The sequence below is a fragment of the Pristis pectinata genome, chromosome 2 (genome assembly GCF_009764475.1).
Source record: "Pristis pectinata isolate sPriPec2 chromosome 2, sPriPec2.1.pri, whole genome shotgun sequence".
NCBI classification, from domain to species: domain Eukaryota; kingdom Metazoa; phylum Chordata; class Chondrichthyes; order Rhinopristiformes; family Pristidae; genus Pristis; species Pristis pectinata.
Genome location: NC_067406.1, coordinates 127,478,473 through 127,491,876, shown reverse-complemented (window position 1 = coordinate 127,491,876; position 13,404 = coordinate 127,478,473).

Below are 13,404 nucleotides of genomic sequence, written 5' to 3'. Positions count from 1 at the left end.
GTTACAATATATATTAAAAGCCTCATTTAAAACAAAATATTATTTTCAGCATCTTTTCACGGGTATGGCAGTCAGTGAAAAATTTCAATCAAGGATAAGCTGCTTCTTTATTTCCTGGTTATGAATGCTCAGCACATTACATATAGTCAATCCGTTGGCAAATGTCAACGGGAGACGCCAGTGTAGTTGATAGTCTAATCAGCTTGTGTAAAATATATGTTTTTGTTAAGTGGTTTGTGCTGTTGTGTTTGGATTGAATTGCTGAGTGATGATTAAATGGGTTGTGGTACAAAGCCCATGCAAATTAGCTATTTTTATCTGCAGTTTACAGAAATTGTGATCCAAGCAAAAAATGTCTTTGGGAATGTGGTTTCATGTTTATCAGGTTACAACAATATGAACAATCATTTTTTTTTCTCTCGTACCTCAACACCAACACAATTTAAAATTGGACTTATGAGGACATTGCCATAACCAATATTCAAAGCCTCCAGAACAATGCCTCCCTTTGCTTCACATCATACAACATGCACATCATAGAGAAATACTGTTCTCATTACACTCGCTGTCATTTTTCTTCAGTAAAGGTACATCCAAAGGAAATTTAACATTTTAAGTACAGCCAATAAGGAGTAATGATAATTTTTTGGAAGTTTGGGTGAATTTGAGGACTTCATATATATTTAAGCAAAGCCAGGTTATTGCAATTCTTCATCACTTGCAGAATAATTTTGTCAGTTTGCTTAGTTGTCCTAATACTTAAAAAAATGCAATAGAAAGGGGAAACTTGGCAGAATAACGGGCCAGCAAAGTGTGCTATCAATTGCGAGACTTTATTTCAAGTCCAACTCAAACAGATGGATTGAATACATCTTACATGAACTCAGTGGGAGCAGGGCACCATCTAGTTCTGAGTAAACATTGGCCTACAGAACAGGACTAACCCTTGGTTGGCACAAAGTGGGCTGCCTCACTCTGGGGGGGGGTAGAAGGACAGCTGGTGTGTGGAACTGAAAAAAAAATCACCACTGATGCTGGTGTAGGGCTGCCAAATGATCCGAAATGTCCTGGATTTGCCAAGCCTGATCTACTGAGAGAAGGGCCAGGAGGAAAGTAGCAAGGGCTTCAAGGTGTTCATTTCCTTTAATTTTCTGTTGACATTTCTGCTTACAGGCCATTAAAATAATGGGCACAAGAAAAGTAGCTAAAATGTCCAATAGTCCAGAATTATCTAATTGTGTGAAGGAAACTCTTTTCACCAGTCTGATTGTTGTGGAAAGGTTGTGAGCTATGAGAATGGACATCCTTGGTGACTAATGGTATGAGAGTGTGGCCAGGGAGATTGGTGGCCATACAATTACACCTCCAGGAGAAACATAGATTCTTTATTGGAAGCTTCTACTGAAATATGAGAGCGCAGTGGTGAGTTATGAAGTTGGCATCCAGCGAAAAAAATACTTAAAAAAAAGTGCAGTAACAGACAGACATGGATATAAAAGAAAAAAGTGCTGAAAGTACTCAGATCAGGCAGCATCTGCGAAGGTATAATCAGGGTTAACATATCAGATCAATAAACTTCTTAATTCTGATTCCTTCTAAAAGTGCTACCTGACAGGCTGAGTATTTACAGTATTCTTATTTCAGATTTCCAGCATCTACTGTTTATCTTGTGAAGGGATGTTTATTGAGGTTGAATCAAGAGGGAAAAGAGGTTGCTTCTGTCAGTGTAAAAACACAAGCAGGGGCCCAGTGCCAGAATAACATAAAAATTCTGTTGTGTCACCCTAATGTTGTTCGTGAAAATCAGATAAAGATCAATATCTTCAATTGGTGAGGTTCACAGAACAGCATTGTTGAGTTTCTCTATTGGAGATTCTCACATCTGCTGACATTTAGCCTAGCAGGTGCAATCTCTTCAGCCAGATCTTAAAGGACATGCAACATTAGATCATAAGACATAGGAGCAGAATTAAGCCATTTGGCCCATCAAGTCCGCTCTGCAATTCGATCATGGCTGATTTACTTTTCCCTCTCAACCCCATTCTCACGCCTTCTCCCTGTAATCTTTGATGCCCTTACTAATCAAGAACCTATCAACCTCTGCTTTAAATATATCCAATAACTTGGCATCTACAGCCGTCTGTGGCAATGAATTCCATAGATTCACTACCCTCTGGCTAAAGAAATTCCTCCTCATCTCTGTTCAAAAGGAATGTTTTTCTATTCTGAGACTGTGCCCTCCGGTCCTAGACTCTCCCACTACTGGAAACATCCTCTCCACGTCCACTCTATCCAGGCCTTTCAATATTTGGTAGGTTTCAATGAGATCCCCCTTCATCCTTCTAAACTCCAGTGAGCACAGGCCCAGAGCCCAAGTGCTCGTCATACATTAACAATTTTGTTCTCGGGATCATTCTTGTAAACCTCTTCTGGACCCTTTCCAATGCCGGCGCATCCCTTCTTAGATATTGGGCCCAAATACATGAGAGTGTTGCAATGATCAAAAAGATACTCCAATTACTTATGAGGGGGAGTGGTGGTGGGAAAATGTTCCCAAGGATAGGATAAACTTCCAGAGAATAGTGCACACTGGAGACATGTACTTTATTCAAATGAGGGATGGAGATTCTCCAGAAAATCAGATAATGACTTCTCTCCTTGACCTAGAGTTTGGATGACCTCTCTAAACCATGAGCAGTGAGCAGCAAACTGTGAGATGTAGCAGTAATCAGCACCAGAAATTTGGAATGATCCTGGGGCAAGGGAGGTTGGTCTTGGCTCTTTAAATAACATGGCTTCAGAGGAACCCAGGTTAGTAAAAGGTTTTTATTTTGTTATTAATTGAGAACATTCATTTTTCACACCAGTGAGATTGAAAATCCCACTGTAAATGTCTTTTGCATGTTGCACTGCAGTTGTTATCACTTTCTACACTGAAACAAAGGTGTTAGGACAATTGAAAGTACCAGTGAAAGTCAGGACTCAAAATGCCCAAGGGTTACAAAAATTCTGAGATATATGTGCAAAATTTCTCTACTCTTGTTTAAACCAATTTTCATCTATATAACTGTTCTTTATTTGGAGATGAGTGCACCAATGTTATGGCCCAGTCAAGTTGAATGCCTCTGTCTCTGCTGAATACTTGTATGTATACATGTATACGTCCAGAGTTGTCAGCTGTATGTAGCAATTAGGTGACAGTGTTTAAAATTGACACTAGTTTGAATGAATGGTTGAAAGGATATTCGACCATAAGTCTAGTTTTATTATTTCAATTCTGTTAAGAACTAATACAGGAGGAAAGCCTGTTTGAAACAGGGTCAGGTAAGCTTTCTTAACTGATAGTCTACCTGACTGAGAGCTTGGAGTGCTGAATGCTGAGGTGAAGGGATGAACAGTTCACTCTTTAGTGTAATCTCTCACCCTGAGAAGTTAAAAATAATTTATTTACACACCGTATAGATTTCACCTGATCAAAAAGTGATAGTGGAGGTTTCTTTGATTGAGAGATTTTAATTTTATAGATTGTGCTCTTAGAAACAAGGTATTTACAGCTGGCTAATCAAGGGCAGCAAATATTCAGAGCACTTGACAACTTGGACCAGGACTGTGCTGTAGGTCATTTGGGCTGCAGTGACTTCCATGTCTGCACTGAAGTATGTGCCAGACTACTGCTGTGGCCTCCTGCTGGTTGAACAGGGAAGCAGCTGTTTCAAAGACATTCACTTGCGGCTGATTTATCTCCATCAGTTAGCAACTGTCCTATTTTAACTACAAGGCGTGATAATGTTTGAAACAAAACCATATTTTTGCCTCTGTCTTGACTCTAAGTGTATGTGGATGAGGATGTGTTTAAGGGTAGAACTTCATCCTCTGTTGCATGGACTTAATGTGCAATGTTATTTGTGAGGTGAGGATTTATGATCTGGAAGTCACTGCCAGTAAGGATGGTGGAAAACAGTGCTTTAAACAGACTGGTACTTGGTAGAAAATTTGCAGAAAACTGAGGACTGAAGAGTTTGCTCTACTGGCAATTGACATGGTCTCAATGGTCTGAATGAACTCCTTCTGTGCCATACCAATTCTGTGTAATAATGTATGTACATTAAACTCTGCTTCCAAACTTCAGAAGCGTGGAGGCTGTTCATTGCACATGTTATGAACATGTTACTATGTAGACTGTTTAGGCACACACAATAGAGCATGAATTTCTTTTCTTCCCTTTCCATGAAAGCGCTGACTTCTTCTGGTGTCTCATAGCACTGGACACCCTGTGAAACCATGTCCAGATGATCATTCTTCATGTATTGTTGGACAGTGGAGTTATTATAGCCAAATCTAATTGCGATGTTGCATGATACCCACACAAGCACTTCTCAGGTGGGATAAATTACATAACAATTGGGAGCAAGAAGTCTGGCTCCTTTCTTTTATTGCACCAGTGACTGGTCTACATGGCTGCCCTGGATGTGATCTGCTAATTGCAATCTACAGATTGAATTTGAGACCTGTATAATCAGGGAAATGGAACACTAACCTTAGCAAGTGATTGAGTTTACATTGGCCTATTACTTTCCAGAGCATGGTGCATAGTTGTGGCGACCATATTATTAAAAAAATATTTATCATTTAATGGGCAGTGCAAGGGCCAGCTGAGATTGTATGGGATGAAAAGGCTGCAGGAACTTGCACTCTGTAGTTTTGAGCAGAGAAATGTTCATATACAAAGGAGCATGGAGAATATAAACTTGATATGTTTAATTGAAGTAAAAAAAAAACTGCAGCTGCTGGGAACAAAAATACTCAGCAGGTCAGGCAGCATCTGTGGAGAGGGAAAGAGAATCAATGTTTCTGGTCAATGACCCATCATCAAAATGGGAAAAGTGAGAAATCAAGCAAGTCTTCAGTTGCAGAGAGGGGGAGGAGGGATGGAGAGAACAGAGCCAATGACTGCGGTAGAGTGGAGACCAAAGTTGGATGGGTAACATAATTGCCTTTGGTACCATTTAGTTCATAGTTGAATGAGGACAATTAAAGAGAGAAAAAAAATCAAAAGATAAATTGGAACTCTGAAATGAAGAGCACCGTAGTTACTGGAAATCTGAAACAAAAGGTATGTTTAAAACAGGCAGAGAATATACAAGAAATTGGCATAGCTACAAAGTCAGAGGGAGGCTACAAACATATTTGAGATTTACTTACTATACATAGCACGTATAAAGTGAACAGCCAAGAAGGCAGTTGGAGCCAATTGATGTTAATAAGTTCAAGAGGGTTTGATATATGCCAGGAGAAAAAGATAAAGTGAGGTGAGTGTTAATGAATGGCATTGTGAGTTACGATATTTGTTACACATTGGAACTGAGCAGTCCGTTAGTAATATTCTTTCCCTGTCCTGTGTGCTCCTATATTTTTGTGTTCATTATTCTCACAACCTTTGTTCCACCCTGGCAATTGGGCTTGCTAACGACCTCACTGGGCAGTTCATTTAATTGAGAAGAATTTCTTTGAGTCCACTGACATGCATTAACATTACACATCCTAGGATTTAAATGTGAAATGTTCTGAGATGCTAGGAATTGATTTCTTAGAACTAACATTAAATCCTTCCATCAATTTTGAAAATAAAATGTTTTTCATGTAACATAATGTACTGTGAGTATCACATCTCCATGTATTCTCTGACTCATCATGAGTAACACTGCATGAGAAATGCTAATTTGTATTAATATGACAGGCTAGTAATTGTATTGGATTGTGCACTGTTTATGCTCTGATTGATAGACTAGAAACCTAAATGTGATTGACTCTTTCATGTGTGAATGATGAGAGAGTAGAATAGAGGTCTTCTGTGGGCATGACACACTTTTGCATGAAGGTTGCTAGGTACACAAAACAATAATTGACATGTAACATGTTTAATATTGCTGCTAAAATTTAGTTTCTGTAAGCATTTCAGAAGACACATGACTTCAACTAGAAGAGTAGGCTTAATAGGAGGAAGAAAGGACATGCTTTTTGTTATGGACTTTACAGATGAAGGCAACTATAAAATCATCCATGATAGATCAGACTTTTGGAGTGGGATCCAACTGTTTCCATCTTTGACCTACATGGTCACCTCTAAAGCCACTGCATTCAGTCATCCATTAGACTCATGAAGCCCACTCTCAACTCCAACCCACATAGTCCCACCCAGACCAAAGTGACTCCATTACTTTAGGTGGCATTCCTTATTGAGAACAATAGTGAGAGTTCAGGCTTCTAAGTTTGCCCTTTGCTTGCGACTTTGGAAATAATGCATGGACACTGCATGCAACTATACTAAAGGATTTGTGTATATGCACCTTATACACTCCAAGTATGAAGAAATCTCTCCCCTTTAGCCCTGTAAACAATAGGTGTAGATCTCCCACACAGCCTTGCTGGTGCAATTGTTTTTAAGAGGGTTATAATTTTTGGGCTCCTATGTCTAGCATTGAATGCTAAACCTGTGTCATAAAGTAGTACAGCATGGAAACAGGCCCTTCAACCATGCCAACTGAGATGCCATTCCCATTTTCCTGCATTTGGCCCATATCCCTGTATCCCTTTCCAATCCATTTAGTTTCCCCTCTACTATGGCTCACTGGCCTATAATTTCCTGGCTTATCCCTACTGCTTTTCCTCGAAAATGGGACCTCCAGTCTTTCTGTACTTCACCCATGGCTAATGATGATGCAACAATCTCTGTCAGAGCCCTAGCAATCTCAGCCCTTTCTTCCCATAACACCCTGGGATAGATTTCATCAGGCCCTGGGAATTTGTCCACCTTAATGTGTGCCAATATCTCTAACAGGGATTGTTACACTGACGTTCCAGTCTATCAGTATACACCTCCCCTAATGAGCCATCCTCACCCACTTCTCCCTGGTGAATATTGATGTGAAGTATTCATTTAGGACACCACACATATCCTTGGCTCCTCACAAAGACTTCCCTTTAGGCCCCTGAGGGGATCTACTCTTTCCCTAGGTACCCTCCTCCTTCTAGCAGTTAGCGTAACGCTATTACAGCGCCAGGGACTCGGGTTCAATTCCGGCTGCTGTCTGTAAGGAGTTTGTATGTTCTCCCTGTGTCTGTATGGGTTTCCTGCCACATTCCAAAAAGACGTACAGGTTAGGAAGTTGTGGGCATGCTATGTTGGCACCAGAAGCATGGCGACACTTGAGGGCTGCCCCCAGAACACTCTACTCAAAGATGCATTTCACTGTGTGTTTCGATGTACATGTGACCAATAAAGAAATCTTATCTTATTATATCTATAAAAAGATTTTAAAATTCTCTTAAATTCTGTTGGCCAAGGCCATTTCATGTTCCCTTTTTTGCTCTCCTGATTGCTTTCTTAAGATCTCTCCCATATCTTCTGTAATCCTCAAACGACTCATTTGATAATGATTTCCTATACCTGAAATGCACTTCCCTTGTTTTTCCTGATCAAACCCTTGATTTCCTTTGCACGTGAGACTCAACAAATCATGAGTGATGGGCCAGCCCTAGCACACTTAAGCACATTAAAGGTGAGCATATACTCACTAAGCTGAGTTTATATTTACTAAATTTAAAGGGACCTGCAGCAGAATAATACATTATGCAATGTTTGGAATAATATAAATGATATATAAAATAATATAAAATGATATAGAATGATATAAAAAGACTAGTATCTGAATTAACTAAACCTAATCCTATAGGACACTCATCAGTGTATATACATTATTGTGGAGATCCAGATAAGCATGCTGACTTCAGGGGGGGAAACAAAGTTTGATATCTTTCTGAATATTTTCTGGTGTCTCTGAAATTTACTTAAAGCGACATTTAATAGTTTGTATCAGCTCAGTTTGGTACTGCTTGTATTTTCATCATTTTAATCACTGTGACAAAACAGACAGCAACTCTCAAAGATCTTGACTCTTCAAACATACTCTCAATGATTCTTTGTTGAGCTATGTTGATTGTACAGTTAGCTGGGACGCAAGTGCCAAATAATTCTTGTTAATCCTTCCCTCTTCCTCCCAGATTGGAAATGGGAAACTAGTCGGTGCATCCTTGTTTCATGCAGGTGCTAGTTCTGGGGCTAACTGTGAGAACTCTCTGCTTATTCTTCCTACAACTAACAGACAGGCAAAATCTGATTTCAAGATTCAAATTGTGCTCATGAATCACTTAAGTTTCATTCCCATGAATAAAGATGTTGGCTGAACTCGTTGTTTTGATGTCCTCTTTTATCACTGTCTGCTATCCTTAATTTTAATAGTTTTTTGATGTCTGCATATTAAAAGCTGATAAGAAACTACTTAGGGGGAGACCAAGTGTCTAACCTGACAGCTAAGCAATTTACGCTAGACTAACATGTTCAAAATGCCAAAAAGTCAGCAATTTTAGTAACTTTATGCTGTCTTCAGAATTTCTAAATTTGTACTGGATCTTCTCAGACAAAGAACTTGTAAACATACTATCCTTTGTAAATTGGAATTAGCCAAATCGAAACAAAAAGGTTGAACAAAGAAGGTGGGAGGAAATTTGATAGAGTTGTAGAAGACTGGTTTAGGTAAGGTGAACAGAGAAGCTGTTTCCATCAGCAGTTCATGCAAGTACCAGAGGACAATGATTCAATATGATCTGTAAAGTGTACAGGGGGATGGATGTACACTCGTGATCTGGAACTTGCTCCCTGCAGAAGTATCAATAGGGCTTTCAAAATGGAATTGGATAGGTACAAAGGAAAATAATTGCAGGACTAGAGGAAAGAGCAAGGAAGACTGGAAAGACTAGATTGATCTAGTGGGAGCTGGCATGCACTTGATGGGCTGAATGGTATCATTCTGTTTTTATTATGTGATTCCATTGAGTTATAAAGTCATTTTTGAATAAAGCATATTGATGATGTTGTTCATTTTTCAGTAAGTCTGTGGGCAATCCAGACAAATGTAAGATGCTGGTGATTTACCAGCAACTTGACGTGTTGTGATCCTTGTGATGAGGTAGCATACAGTGCCTTGGGTGGGAGTGATGATGAAGGAATGAGTGTTGACTATTTGCTGCCATTTTTCTTGTTCCTTGCTCATAGATCCACTGGTTGCTATTTTTTCTTGGAGCTAGAAATGGTACAGAAACCCCTGTGTATGTAAGCAGGTTTCTGCCACACTTCTGATGCGGTTCCAGAAATAGACCAAAGAAAATCCCAGCCCTTTTTGAAGTAGAGTCTCAATGTCCATTGCCTATGCAAAGATCTATTGTTTTTGTGTGAGCCTGAAGTCTTCTTTAGGTGTCTATTCAAAGTCAACCAAGTTCAAAACCTGTTCTCATTTGCTGTCTAAGCAATATGCAAACATTAATTTTCAGTGATTCTTTTCTCATAAACACTCAGCTTCCCAGAAACAACTGCCAATTAATTTTCATTAAATTACCCTTTTTCAGCTTGCAAATGTGAAATTTGGAGACAAGCTTGTGTTGCAGGAAAATTATCAGAATCAAGAACTATTCCCACTTCCATCCTCTTTGACCAGCAGTACTGACGTTTGAACCTTGGCAATCCTATTTCGTTGCAGCAAAAAACCACAGATGTAAGAAATTGAAAACAAAAACAGAGAATGCTGGATGTGCTGAAATGGGTCAAACAATGTGGGTGGGGGGAGATCTTTAGATCCCATTGTGACTGTATGTTATAGAGAGGAGAAGTAGTATTGGTCCATAACTCTGCAACTGTGTGAAGCAAAAATGCATCAATGAGTTTTCCATTTGCAATCTGGAAAGGGGAGAAAACTATTCAAACAGATTAATGAAAATTAATAGCACAACACGAGTTTTTGTTGCTAACAAATTTAAATGAGTGAACTCTCTGAGCCCTTGCGAAGCTGCCACACTCCTAGATTAATTGAGGTAAGTTAAAGTATTCTCTCTTTTTATTTCAAAAATGAACCTTATTCAAAAAGAATATGCAAAAATACACAACAGTACATGGCTATCTTTACGTTCACAGTACCTCCAATCTATACATCCATAGTGTTGTCAAGTCACTAATTCGTAATGTCATCAAGTTGATACATTCTATGTACAAAGCACCAATGCCATTCCTGCGGCCTCTTTGAACAATTTCCCCTTCAGATGTTTGTAAGGCTGTTGCACAGGACCCAGCCCCTCAGTGTCCAGTGGTGGCAGGACCTTACATTGCAGTCCTTCCCCGCAAAACCTTTGCACTAACTGCACTAAACCTCAATACATCCCTTAGCATGTATTCCTGTAGCCTGGAATGTGCCAGGCGATAGCATTTGCTTGCGGATATCTCGTTGCGCTAGAAAACCAAGTTTCGGGCAGACCAAAGTGTGTCTTTCACTGAATTGGTGATCTTCCAGCAGCATTAGATGTTTGTCACAGTATGCAACCTTGGAAACAACATGCAGATCAGAGAGCCCTCTGATATGCAGCTACTTTGGGTGAACCTCGACAAGGACCCTTGCATCCTTTTTCAGACCTTCTTTGTAAATGCACAGTCCACAAAGAAGTGGATGATTGTTTCATCCTCATTGCAGCTGTCTCAAGGGTAGCATGCGTTGGGAGTGACGTTCTGACTGTACAGGAAGGATCTGACAGGGAGGGCCCCTCTCACCGCAGCCAAGCAGGGTCTTGGTCCTTGTTGCTGAGCTCTAGCAATGAAGCATTCTGCCAAATGGTTTTGACAGTCTAAATTAATTGAGGTCTGTTAAAATGATCCATTCTTGAAACCAGGAGAGACTTTATTTCCAACTTGTTATGAATATAATTTTGAGAATGATATTAAATTAGAGAATGAAATTACCTGAAATTTGTGGTGCTTATTTTTTAATAATATTAGCAAGAGACCGTGCCTATTTAAGGACGTAGATCGTTGCTTTTGTTGGCTCCCTATGAGCTGGCATGTGTGAAAAATGACTGAAAATAAACAAGCAGCCGCAAAGGACTACCTCATTAGTTGGCATTCATAGGGAAATGTTTTGACCATATTTGTAGTGCTTGGGATTTGACAGATATCCCCTGGTGTTTCAAGATTCCCAAAGCCACAGAGAAAATAATTAACAAAAAGATCATTTATATGCACTTTTTCCCATCTTCTTGCAAATGATGATGAGGGCTTTAATGTTCGAAGTATAGCATGAGATGCCATTTAAAATAAAATTGTTATTTTTAAATTTGTATCCAAATTAATGACTGTAAGTTTTTTTTGCAAATTACTGAAGGCTGTAATGTGAATTTTAGATGTTGCTTATTTTTACTGTTGGGGACTTTTTAATTTTAATATTAGTAGCTTCTGAATTGTCATTCTTTTGTGTCTGTTTAATGGACTGAGGATCCCTGGCTGACAGCAGGTGCAAACTATTTACACGTCCTTGGAAGAATCCTTATTACTTAGTTATGCCCAGATTTTGCTGCGGAACGCTGATTATTTTTAATGTATGAATAAAAATATAATCACAGGTATATGAATATATGTTGAATTATAAAACTATTTCTCCCTCTCTTTCACTTTACATATCATTATAATCATAATAATCACTTTTGTTCAAAACATTTGAGAGTTTGGGAGAAATATTTCAGGGGAGGTGATTTTCTTTCCATGCCATCAGTTTGTTGTAAATTATAATTAGTGATCATGAGAATAGAGTGGCCCTGTTAGGTTAATGGTCCACAGTGAACTATGAAGTAATTGGTTTGGCACTCAATTCGTTCCAGCATGACAATCATAGGAAACAGGCAGAAAAGATTTACGAGGATGTTGCCAGGATTAGAGGGCCTGAATTATCGGGAGAGGTTGGCCAGGCTAGGTCTTTATTCCTTGGAACTTGGGAGAATGAGGGGCGACCTTATAGAAGTGTTTAAAGTTATGAGAGGCAGAGATAAGGTGGATGGTAACAGTCTTTTCCCCAGGGTAGGGGAGTCTAAAGCTAGGGGTCATAAATTTAGGGTGAGAGGGGAAAGATTTAAAAGGGACTTGAGGGGCAACTTTTTTTCATGCAGAGGGTAGTGAGGAAATGGAACGAGCTACCAGGGGAAGTGGTTGAGGCAGATACATGAGTATAATTAAAGAAGCACTTGGATAGGTACACGGAGGGGTGGGGCTTAGAGGGACATGGGCTAAACTGCAGGAAATTGGGACTAGCTGGGTGGGCACCATGGTTGGCATGGACTTGTTGGGCCAAGGGGCCTGTATCCATGCTGTATTGCTCTATGACTATGGAGATCAAAACTACCTCATAAGGAAAGAGTGAAAATTAGGAAGCCAAATTCCCTGGATGAGTCCTGTACATTTATATCCAGCTTTGACAAGTTATTCAACCTCATGTTCAGAAGAAGCTTACAAAGGGAAAAGAAATAACAAGAGGGACAACCAAAAATGCTCACCATGCAGACAGATCATTAATAAACAATCACAAATAATTATTTTAGATGATTTGCATTAACAGCTAGAAGATATTCTAGTCTCCAAAAAAATTTCCTCCTGTTCTGTAACAAGAGATCAATTGGGCATTGAATATAAAAGTTGGGATGTTATGTTGCAACTTCACGAAACACTGGTTAGACTTCACTTGGAGTATAATGTGCAGTTCTGGTTGTCACAGTATAGGAAGGATGTGGTTGTGCTGGAGATTCACCGGGAGATTCACCAGGATGTTGCCTGGATTGGAGACTTTAGTGAGAGGAAGGAGTTTTAAAGAGGATTTGAAGAGAAGGTTTTTGACACAGAGTGGTTGATATCTAGAAGTCACTGCGAGATGAGGTGGTGGAATCAGATACAATCATGGGGTTTAAGAGGGATTTAGACAGACAATTGAATGGCAAGGCATGGTAGGATATGGATCTAGTGTGGGCACATGGGGATGGGAAAAATGGTCAGCATAGACATCATGGGCTGAGGGCTTCATTTTTGTGCTGTATGATTCCATGACACTCATAACTATTAACCTCAGTTTAGTCTTCTCATATACTGATTGACTGACCTATTGTGTGTCATGTTTTGTTCTTGTTGAAGACTTTCATCATCACATTTCTTTCCATGCAAATTTGGCTGTGTCGGTGTTGGAGTTTTAATGTCAGTTTTTGTGTCTAATTCCATTTTTTCCATTGAAATAATGAAGTTCTAGATACACTGATACGTTACCTCTGTGTAGAATACTAAGGTGGATATTGCCAAAGAGATGCATTCACTTTAGGTTTCAGAATCTGCATGAGCTGCTTTCCTACAAAATGAGAGTGAGTTTTATCCAAGGCCAAGGATGTTTAAACCTGGGAAAATCATACAGATTTTGCCCAAGGATTAATTCTATTACATTTAGATATGATCAACTTATAGGTCATTTTCTCTCTGGGTAAATCATACAGATTTTG